Source organism: Haliotis rufescens, unplaced genomic scaffold (genome assembly GCF_023055435.1).
Source record: "Haliotis rufescens isolate VD_foot unplaced genomic scaffold, xgHalRufe1.0.p SCAF_35, whole genome shotgun sequence".
In the NCBI taxonomy this organism is placed as follows: domain Eukaryota; kingdom Metazoa; phylum Mollusca; class Gastropoda; order Lepetellida; family Haliotidae; genus Haliotis; species Haliotis rufescens.
Window position 1 is genome coordinate 2,106,333 of NW_025964057.1, and position 12,930 is coordinate 2,119,262.

The following is a 12,930-nucleotide window of genomic DNA, read 5'->3' on the forward strand; positions in this document are numbered from 1 at the left end:
AATGTGAAGCGAAAATGTCAAAAACTAAATTGGAAATGTCAAAAACCAAAACGAAAATGTCAAAAACCAAAACGAAAATGTCAAAAACTAAAATGAAATCACAGAAAACTATTTCCAGCGTTGTGATAATATTTCCACCGCGGTGTAAATAGTTTTCTGTATTTTCATTTTAGTTTTTGACATTTTCGCTTTTGTTTTTCTGCGATTCAATATCTTCTTTACACATGATTTATCACATATTTGTAAGACAAATCGTGTTTATTTACAAAAGGTAACGACAAAAGTAAGTGAAATATCAAAATATGGAAAAACAGACTCCATGTCCCTTATGGGCCACCGTAAAAACAAATGATGCTGCAGAATAACTTAGCCGTAATAAACAAACGAACAAAGGAACAACACCTCTCAGTTGATTTGCTCATGTTTGTTTTAATTTGAAGATATCTTAACTTAGCGATATTAGTGAGTGAGTGAGTTAGTGAGTTGGGGTTAACGCCGCTTTTAACATTATTACAGTCATATCCCGGCGTGTCAGCTTTATGTGGGAGGAAAGCCCGAAGTGATGCAAGTCTCAGACGTTTACCACTTCGGTGAAACCCAAGAGCATGGGTATGGTGCTGACAAACCTAGAAACAAGTTAGCGATATTAAATCCAAGATATGAACTGCACTGACGCTTAGTCAGCACTCAAAGAATACTTCTACATGGTTTGTTTTATTCTTTAATTTATAATTTGATTTATATATTTTGATGATAATCCTTTCGGCACAAATTTACAACATTTCAAACAAGGTAGGGGTCCCCAGCCTTCATTGAACCAACTCATTTTAGACAAAACTACCCAGTCCCAGATTGTTTTTTTGTACAACTGTTGCAGGAATGGGTAATGGTTCAATAGACATAATCAAATTTACCAACAGTTCTTTCAAGTTTTAATTACATAAAAAACAAACTCGGTATACTTTCTTTTCCCCCTCAGTATACCATTCAGTCCACATTGCTTTTATCCTCGCGTGTCGGTTTCCCCGCTTCTCTGTCAGAGTTCACTTTTCCATTGACTATCAATAAAATGTTATTTTTACAAATATTCAAATTAAATATTTAAAGTTTTATACCATGATTCGTGCCTCTATTTACTCTTGTTAGAGGTATATCATTTTGCAATTGTTCTATATCTTTAGAATATTCGCACAAGTCCTGTGGTATGACGTCAGCACCATGTATGTCATCAGCGACGTCATCCACAACATCAAATACTACACCAGTTCCTGCTTTAAACTATTTGATATTTCACTATCAATTAAATCAATTGTTTCTTCTCTAAAACAGGGAGCGTTTTAAGGTGGAAAGGAAATATAATCTAAGCCACAAAGACAAAAACGGTACACCCATTTTAGCAAATTATAAAACAGCATAATAGAGTAACAATAGCAATATCATGATAATTTTATAATATAGGCACACGGATGAACCACTCGTGTAATATGCCGCTACTCTCCGTGGAGAGTTACGTCCCTTGGCCGTGCCAGGGGCCTATGACTTACGGTCGAACACAGATTCGACCTGATTATTGTTTGTCAGCAGCAAACCCGTTCCACCAAAGGGAAGGGCAATAAGTGATAATATTAATTATCACTTCATGTCGGAAATTATACATAGTCTCATCTGATACAACTCCAGCTGACGCCTACAGGGAAGAGTTGTGGTAGGCTTTCACTCACACTGTCCTTGTATCCATTTCAGGAAATATTGCGGGTTTGAGTTTAACTGGTTTTGACGGTGATTGTTACTGTGCCAAATGAAAACTAATGACCAATATTTTACATTTCCCCCACCCCCACTGCCCGTCACAACACGCCTGTCACACTACACCTACACCGGACCCCACCAATAACCCCCCCCTCCAGCTCTCGCCAACTACCACAATCCACCCCAGCCTATCTCTCCGAACCCCACACCTCGTCCAACTCTCCAAGCCTCATCCACAGACACCCACCCACCCACGCCCCACCCCCTTCCAAAAGTACACCCAATGCGCCCCTCCCCATTCAAGCATATTTTCATGATAATAACATCAAATTATGCAACCGCCAATAAATAGCCCGTGAACAAATACACAAGGAAATGGTTCAAGTGTGTTTTCTCTGTTTCAGATTTCGAACAATAGGTAGTGTATAATTGTGGGTGAGCTGTCTGGTTTTATTGCTATTCATATAGAGCTGTCTGGTTTTATTGCTATTCATATAGAGCTGTCTGGTTTTATTGCTATTCATATAGAGCTGTCTGGTTTTATTGTTATTCATATAGAGCTGTCTGGTTTTATTGCTATTCATATAGAGCTGTCTGGTTTTATTGCTATTCATATAGAGCTGTCTGTACATATCCTATTTAAGGATCAGGTTCACAACACAGATTGGCAGGCTTCAGTATGTCACCTTGGTTATTGCTGGACATCGTGTCGCAATGACGTGAATCGTTTACTGTTTTCTATGGCCAAACCCTATACAGACATACACAAATGTCCAATAATTTGAAATCTGAACCAACGATCATAGCATTCTGGCAGGGATGCCACTCAGGGACGCTACTCTGTGAATCAGATTTTAAAGCCTTGTGAATAAATTAATATTCATTGTGTAACTCAGTCCGTTAAATTCCAGCTGTTTGAATATCCAGGGGATTACACTATGATAAATACCCGGGACAAATTCGCCCCCATATCAGAAGGGAGATATAATGCCCTAGATATGCGAGGATGTCATTAGCTGGAAGGTTACCGACTGTGTTTTTTCGCAATAAATATGAACTTACTTCACGACTAGTTGTCTAACGCTTTGAAAAGTATATTTATTATATGAGATATCAACATCGTGTACATCCCGTATAAGGATGATGATAAAATGTACAAGCTTCACAAAATATTTACCCGCATTTAAATAATGATGAGTCCCTCAATAAAATCCGACCTCGGCAATGTCGGACAAGTTCATTTTATGCACAGGTGGGTAGTCAATCATCTGTACCTTTTCTCCCAGTATCAGTTGACATATCTCTCACGCTTTGGGATGCGATCGTTCGACCATCCCGTTTATCTGCGTTACCCAGCTTCATCTATTGGAAACAACTCACCAGACACTCCCCTCTTAAACAAAACGTCGTCATATATACGACATCGTGAAGTTGCCAGCGCATGTTCGAATCTCTAGAAATGACGTCATGATAGAACAATGTTTTAAGGGGAAATGAACCACAAATCATGCTTCGTTAGTCATTAATCTTTGCTATTATGGGATTTATTTTATAACTTCTATTACCGTAATGAATGGTCGTATTTGTTAAATTAGTTATGCATCATGCAGGGAAAGCAGAGTGTAGTTTCAAACTGACAAAAGCAGCATAAATCTATGTCTACCCTAAAACTGTTGATAGTCCAGCAATCGTTTTGACCACTTAAAACCACAATTTTGAAGACACATTAAAATCAGTGGCAGAGAAATGAATTTGTCATTTATAGCACCAGTATCCCGGAATAAGTGTTCATAGTAATCTCTCATGTAACATATTTAAAAGATATACATGTACATTGTTCTATGTCTTAACTTGGGGTATCACGGTGATGTTTTTAGAATTAATCGTCAGTGAGATAAGTTGTCTCACAATGGATGTGTTCTCCGAAAGCGCCTCTGTCTAATTCGTTTTACTTGTTCTGGAGAGGAACTTTCGTACAATGATCACTCTGGACTCTATGGTGATTAGGTGACCCGGGCAGTAATTGAGCAGAAAAATGAGGACATGTGGTGTACTCCTCCCTGACATAAACCACGGTTAATGACCATGACAAAGCACATACAATGATATGATCGAGTTTGATTTAACGCCACGTTATACAAGTATTATACCTAAAATGGATAGAATTATTATTAAACCGCCTGCATTTTATCAAAAATGAGCCGGCCACTGTAACTTGATAATGCCCTCATATTGCTTGACGACAGGCCATTATCACGCCCGTTGTTAGGTGACGTCATAGGAGAGAGATAGATGACGTCACGTTCAATAGTGACGTCATCTGGTTTGTTCTATTACGTTTCCATATTTGTAAAAGTGCGTCAGCCACATGTATGTTGATTGCAGTAAATGTTTCAAAACCGATATTGTTGTTTCGTTTTATTTGATAACAAATTCCATCCATTTAGCTATAATAACAGTAACACTATTTTCAGGGCATCATCATTTGCAGAAGCCCTCGGTCATTTCAACTGCCCTCCTTCGTCGGGCAGTTAATGGAAGGCCTCGTGCTTCTGCAAATGATAATGCCCTGAAAAATAGCGCTACCTTAATATTACAGCCTGTCAGCCTGATGTGGGAGAGAACGTGATGTATGCATTAGGCGTTTACCACTTTGGTATAACCCACGAACACGGGTATGGTGCTGACCACCCTAGAAAACAATCAGGGGGAGTCTGGTATTCGTATCCCCAATCATTTTTTTCTGGCACACCTTATGGACACAGAACATGGATTTCCTGCGCCTTAGACAATTGTGCCACCCGTATCCATATTACCACAGGTTAATAGAATAAAGAATTATCCCAACTCCTCTCAAAGGACTACACCGACAGTCCCTTTTATCACTCTCTTCTTCAACAGGTGCTTGAATTGCTTGACTGCCACAGGGAGTTTGGCAATATGTTTTTGTGTTTGTTTATTGTTTAACGCCGGTAGCAATATTCCAGCTGTATGACGGCGGTCTGCAAAATAATGGACTCTGGACCAGACAATCCAGTGATTGACATCATGAACATCGATCTACGCAATTGGGATACGATTACATGCACCAACCACGTAAGCGAGCCTGACCAACCGATCCCGTTAGTTGCCTCTTACGACAAGCATGAAGACCAATATAATATTCACGGGGTTTTGGTCATATAGGTCAGATGAAACAAGCTATACTAATCGCAAGGAACAAAGGAACATGTTTGTAACGATTTTATGACCCGGGATTGTCTGGCAACATTAGTGAACACACCACGTTCATGTCATACTTTTGTTGATATGAATAATATACATGTCTATGGAACAAAGTAGAAAACATTCTCCTGCAAAAAGTGTTATGCCTTCCCTGACTTGTTTTTTTAGTCCCGGCATTTGTTGTACGTATGCTGTATATATGCTTATAACGAACTACGTTTATTACGAACTAAAATTAGTGGTCCCTTTGAGTTCGTTATAACCATAGTTTACTGTATGTGTTTTGTTGTGTACATTATTAAATGCTTTGATTGTGCCACCAGCAATATTAATGAAAGAATATATATTTATAGGAAAGTCCTACTTTCACGACTTTCTTGTCAATGGAGACAGCAATTTTTGAGGAGTGGCTGTTTTGCCGACATTTTAAACTACATATCCAGGTGAGCTGTTGTGCCATGGCTTTGTGTTATTGCTCAATTTACCATTATGGAGGTTATAAGTTGTCTAACAAAGACATTTCAGTGTGCCAAAATGATGCAGAATGTCCTGGGTTGCTGCTACAGGAATGTTCGTAAATCTCTGGCCATTTTTCCAAGACATTACCCAAAATAATTTTTTTATATTTCTTCATTCATTCCCACACAACACTCTTAGTTCTTAGTTGTACAATTTTCATTGTCAGATTAAACCTTTTGCATGAAAACAAGAAAGATTTTTAATTAAAGTTCGAGTGCTACATAATCTCCGAACCAGTCCATATTACTTCGCAAGACATTCTCTAAGCTTTGGTGTAGGTCTTCATGAAGTAAAGTAGTGAATTACAAATAACAGGGTCGATAAAACAGTTGAACAAGCTACCCGGTCCCTACAGGTACTACTACCCTAGTTGGTAGAGACATATGACTAGGAGAGTTAACTTTCTTCTTCATTGTCTCGGCCTCAGGTTGGTTACTTCCAAAGAAACAGGAAGTATCAACATTTATTTCTGTACCTTTATTGCGTGGGTTTTGGTCAAGGTTGAAACTACTAATAGTGTTATTCATCCAGATTCACTCATTCACCCTCATGTCTTTTATATACATGTGTTTTGTGGTTCTCAGTCATGGTCAGTTGAAGTGATATGATGTCATGCAGGTGTATTGTTGGGAACAATCTGTTATGACATCATTGTTCATGGAAACTCATGACATCATCGGAACGTTTAACAATACGATGACATCAGTGATATTGTGTGTGTAATGTCGACATTCAGTCACCACCTTAGGACTCATCATTTGTCATTCCTTGCAGCTCAGTACCTCTGAGTATTCATTCATTTATCTTAACTCATTCATTCACCAAGGGGGCGGTCGGGTAACCTGGTGGTTAAAGCGGTCGCTAGTCACATCGAAGACCCGGGTTCGATTCCCGAAATGGGTACCCCCGCTGTGATATTGCTGGAATATTGCTTAAAGTGGCGTAAAACCATACTCACTCACTCCCTCACTCATTCACCAAGTATTTAGTTTCATGATTTTGTTTGAAATATTCAGTCTTTTAAAATACGAAAATCATGTACTCTTTTGAACGTTTTTTGTGAATATATTTTTAAAACTGTAATATGTTCAAGTTAGGTTGCAAAGTTTGTTTTAAACATTATTTCCTCTTTTGTCTGACTGAATGTTGTAATTTTGTGTTCATTTTAGAGTATTGTTAGTGTACAGATTTTTTTGAGGTTTTCCATTAAAAAAAGTATACTGGACAAATTAAGAACTGGTAATGCAATGTATTGTGATTTCGAAATCAAACTACTCTCAGGTTTTTTATGTAAGAAGTAATGTCAAAATATTTGCCATTATTTGTAGAAGTCAACAGTTACAAAGAGAGTTTGTTTTTCTATAGTGAAGAGAAAACTCATTGTTCCGTAGTTAAGGGAGCATTCATGATGGAAAGGTAAAGGGCGCATTCATTGTGTAGTGAAGGTAGCACTCATTGTTCTGTAGTGGAGGGGGCATTCATTGTTGTGTAATGAAGGGAGCATTCATTGTCCTTTTGTCAAAGATGCATTCATTGTCCCAGCGTATGTCATAAGAATTTGAAGAAAAGGTGAACCTACTCTTGATGGTTACTGGCTACTACTGGCTACTACTGGCTACAAGAAATAAAACAATGCAAAGAACAAGATCCGAGCAAACATTATTTCTATAAAGGTGGTAAACTGTCGTCTGCTCCTGTACGTGATACGTACGCTTCACGTGCAAATACAGAGGTGACTCGACCCGAGTCACGTGACGGAAACAACCCACGTCGGGCCGACAGAGGTAACGCAGGCAGGGGTGGGAGACCGACACAGAAGAGATAGGGGTGTGGCCAGGGCCCGGATATACAGGGGGCGTCGTCTGAACCTACTTGTAGTATCATTAATGCTGTGAAACTAGTGTTTTGGAATATCTCAGGGTTGCTCTCAAAGTTATCAGACTGTGAGTGTCTATCATTTTTAAAAACATTTGACATAATTGGTTTGACAGAGACATGGACCCAGAAACTAAATTTTGATGATACGTTCTGCGAATATACCGACTTTATTAAGACAGCAGACAAGATAGCAAATTTTGGAAGACCTTCATGTGGAATTTGTGTCTACGTAAAAAGGCATCTTTTAGCTTATGTTAAAAACTCATGGATCACAGCAAATGGTGTATATCTATTACTAGACAGGTCACTGTTTGGACTTGAAAAACACGTGTTATACTGCTGTGTGTATATTCACCCAGAAGGATCTACATGGTACGACAGTAATGTTCGATCTAAAAACGGTATAGTGCTATTTCAGGATGAACTGCTTGACATCCTAGGTGATGTTGGTGACGTTTCGTGCATTTTAGGGGGTGACTTTAATGCAAGAATTCGAACTGGCAAAGAGCCAGATTATGTAGAGGATGATATACTTGAATATCTCCATGGCCAGGATACTTCATACTGGGACTTCCTCTTAGACAGGTTTAATCTGTGTAGATATTCAAACGATACTATTCTTAATAACTTTGGAAAATGTTTTATCAATTTATGTGCTGTTTTAAATGTACACATTATGAATGGCCGCTGTGGAAGTGATTCCGAGAAAGGTGATTTTACATTTGTTGGCAATGCTGGAGCAAGTGTTATCGATTATATTATTAGCACCATAGATATATTTGACTTGTGCCAACATTTTGATATTGAGTCACGCCACGAATCACAGCACCTGCCTATCACAATGTCATTACGAGCGCTTCATTCAGGTGGAAAAACATCATTTGACAACGCCTACCATAGTCATTCAATGTTTAAGTGGGATAACAGCAAAGCAGATATTTTCCAAGAACGACTGTTATCAGACACCTTTGCATGCCTCCTAAGAGAAGCTATTGATTCTGTCTTTACAAATATTGATGAAAGTGTATCGTTATTTACAGAAGCTATTACATATGCAGGGAATGTAATGAAAAGGGAAGTAACCCCTAACAGAGAAAGTAAACAGTGGTTTGACTGGGAATGTGAGTTGTTAAAAAAGGAAAGATGCACTCTTTTAAACCATTTCAGAAAATTAAAGGATAAAGACTCACTTGCTAAGTACACTGATTCGAAAAATAAGTATAAAGCTACTTGCAGAAAAAAGAAACAAAATTTCATGGATAGAAGCAGAGAAAAACTAGAAGAAAGTATCAGCTCATCAAAACAGTTTTGGACGACCTTGAAAAACATCAGCAAAAAGAAGGAAACTAAAAGTAACATAGAAATGCATGAGTGGTTTAATTACTTCAAAAATCTTTTCAGCGGTGATGATTCCACAAATAACTTCCAGTTGATCTCTTTTGATAATGATGAAATCAATTTTGCAACGGAAATATTAGATTCCCCAATCTCAAAAGAAGAAATTAAATCTGTTATTCAAAATCTGAAAAACTTGAAAAGCCCGGGATTTGATAAACTTATAACAGAATTCTTTAAATACTCTCTTGATAATACCCTGTCGTATTTGGAAATATTATTCAATACAATACAATACTTTCAAAAGGTTGGACACTTTGAACTATCGTTCCAATTCACAAAAAAGGCTCAGTGACTGATGTTGAAAACTATAGGGGGATTACACTTACCAGTATATTCAGTAAGATATTTCTTAGCATTATTAATAAACGCTTGGTATTGTGGTCGGAAGCACTTGATAAGATTGAGGAAGAGCAAGCAGGTTTTCGACAAGGTTACAACCACTGATAATATGTTTATTCTCCAGGCTCTTATAGATAGGTATATTCAACGTAAACGTGTAAAATTGTATGCTATATTTGTAGATTTTTCGAAAGCATTCGATTCAGTCTGTAGAGATAAGTTATGGTATCTATTTAATTCACATGGTGTCAGTAATAAAATGGGTAAATTGTTATGTGGTATTTATAAGGAAGTTAAATCATGTGTTAAACAAAACGGCATGTATTCAGATTCTTTTATATGTCATACTTGTGTACGCCAAGGATGTGTATTAAGCCCTTTTTTGTTCTGTTTTTTTATTAATGAGCTTGCAGCCCAAATCAAAAGAAATTATGATGATGGTATACAATTACATCTGAACTTATAAAAATATTTATGTTACTATTTGCAGATGATATAATCATGTTCTCGAGTACTGTAAAAGGTTTACAAACTTTGATAAATCATCTAGAATTGTACTGTGATACATGGAAACTTAATGTTAATCTAGATAAGACAAAAATTGTTGTATTTAGCAAAGGAAATACGCTGTCAAAAAACGAAAAGTGGTACTTTCGGGGACAATTACTCCAAACTGAAACCTCATATAAATATCTTGGTGTAATATTTTCAAGTAAATTATCATGGAACCGACATATATGTAATGCAGCAATCCAAGCTAAAAAGATGCTATTGGGCATTTTACAAACGTTTGAACATTTTAGCGAGTGTGCTTATAAATCTTTTTTCAAAATCTTTGACACAAAAATAGCTCCTATTCTTTCCTATGGTTCAGAAATATGGGGTTTTGCAGAGGCTAAAGAAATTGAATCCGTTCATTTATACGCATGCAAAAGATTTCTTGGTGTTAAACATAGTACGTCTAACGTAATGATTTATGGTGAATGTGGTCGCATGCCATTGTATATATATCACTACTTAAAAATCATAAGATACTGGTTAAAATAACTAAAAATGCCAGTAAGTAGATTGCCAAAAAAATGTTATAATATGATGCTATTGTATGAAAAGAATGGAGATCAAAATTGGGCATACAATGTTAAATGTCTACTGTATAAATGTGGGTATGGTTACATCTGGGAAAACCAATGTTTCTTAGAGAATCATGCCATGTTCATATCGAAAATAAGGCAGACGCTTTTTGACATGTACTTTCAAACATGGAGATCTACTGTAGATGTTTCTAGCAAATGCGAATATTATAGATATTTTAAAATGCAAATATGCGCAGAAAAATATTTAACTGATGTAAATATAAGAAAATGCAGAATATCATTAACACAATTTAGATGCAGCTCACACAGGTTAATGGTTGAAGTTGGCAGGCACAACAAAATACCCAAATGTTTAAGATTATGTAAACAATGTTCTTTAATTGTTGTCGAAGATGAATTTCATTTTCTACTTGTATGTTGTAAATATGATAATTTAAGGAAAAAATATCTTGAACAGAAATACTATGTACATCCAAATAAATACAAGTTTATCTCTTTAATTTCACATGTGAGCAAAACGGCTATACAAAATCTCTCTCTCTTTATATATCATGCCATGTTATTAAGAAATGAATCCTTGTAACATTCCTAACCGCTTCCACATTGTCATGTATTCTGTACTATGGGCCTGTGGCCTTACAGTTATATATGAATAAACTGATTGATTGATACTGGCTACTATTGCAAGTGTTGTGCCATTTGGGTGTATTGAAATCACTGGGAGGGATTGACAGTTTGTATGGCAAGGTGACGCAGATTGATATGAAAGTGATTAATGTTGAGATTGACATATTCCCATTGCAATGAACTGAAACACTATTGATTGCAAATGTGTATAAATGTATATATACATGAAATATTCATGCGATTCGGTTAGAGCAAAAGATATAAAGATCAAAAGCATATAGTTATAAAACTGTTTTTTTTTTGGCCTGAAATCAGTCATATTATGATCCAAATCATATCAGAAGAATAAGATCAAATTTTAATTTAAGATGTTTGTAATCGAATTTTTTTGTGATGTTGAGAAATCCCGCCTATGTAGACAGGTATAATACTCTCTTTATATTCATCGGGCATATTTTCATGATCATATTTATGGACACATAGAAATAAAATTCACAGACACCACAGTTTGAAGGTATTTAGACATCATGTTCTGTAGTCAGCTGTGTTAGAATATCTGATTTACAATACAGTGTTAGAAATAGGCACTAGTCCTTTAGTCCTTGCCAAACTGCCCAATAGTTAGGTATGAGGACTGGCAGAAATTTGCCTTTTTTAAGGGGTTTTACTACGTTATCATTTTCATGCACTGTCCATGATGTTCCGTTCCAAGTTCAGTTTAGATGTTGCTTGGCATGATTGTTTTGAAATTTATTTGATATTTGAAAAAAACAACCTTCCAACTCTGATATGGTGCCAAAAATGATTACTACATGACACTGATCTGGAAATGTGTAATTTTAAATCTGCCATAGAATTCTGTGTTAGATCGGATGTTGGTTTTCAAAACAGCAGTATTGGAAACTTATGTTTGACTGGGTGTGTGCTTGTTACTGCTGATCATGGTGACATTAAACAACTGCAGCAATGTTACCAACAAGGTGTTCATTTGACCAGTGTTACTACTCTGCTGCCAGGACTTCAAAAATGTCTTTTAATTTGCATGGTTAGTTGTTTGTTTTAGAAATTTAGTATACGTAGCATCTCAGGTAATTCTTGTAGTGTATACTCCATTGTTGTTTTCAATGTCTTCATGTTGTGTTACTGAATCTTCTTTGCTTATTTCATGGTGCAGCTATGAAATGTTGCAGACTTGTTTGTTTCCTCCATTGTGTGTACTGACCTGCTGTTGTCATTGTCCCATGACAGACAAACTTCCATGGCTGATGATAGTGGTACTTCGCCATTCACACATGAAACTCACTGTAAACACAGGATTCAAATTTCAAGGCTTTATTCTTGTGCATGTCAGATACGGGAGCCATCGCACGTCATACAACATCTATAGTTACTCACAAACATCCTAGACTCCGTGAACAGCATTGTTCCTTCGTATTTGCATCGAAACATCAAACTCTCCCCCCTTCTCCGACATGTGTCTCCATCACAACAAATTGTCAGCAAAGCGTTTTTTTAGTAAGGGAGATAATTCTTTAAACCCATGTACTATGCATATCACTTTCGCTTTCTATTACCGCTACATTGATCCTGCTGATATGTAAATATTGATATGCCTTTGAAAGAGCCTCCGACTTGTGTGTAATTGATATATAGATGTGATTAGCTTTTGGAAGTAATCCGTGTTTATATGCTTCCATGGTATTGCTGCCACAATCAATTGGTCATGGTTTGAATCCCAGATTCTTGAGTAGGGGCCTTGGTCTGTCAGCACCAGGTGTATGATGTAGGGTCATGAAAGTTGTGAACATGTACTACCGGCAGTCATTTCAGACACTGACCCTTTTCCATGTGACTAAATACTGCTTCTCTGCACTCATTCGCTCACTCACTCACGCACGCATACACAAGCACGCTTACACACACCACAATCACACACACACCACAGTCACACACATTGACACTCGCAAACGCACACACACAGACAGACAGACAGACACACAGACAGACAGACAGACACACACACACACACACACACAGGGTTAAACAGAATCACATTGTCTTTTCACATTGTTGCCTCCCTGTGTGATGACACTAAAACCAT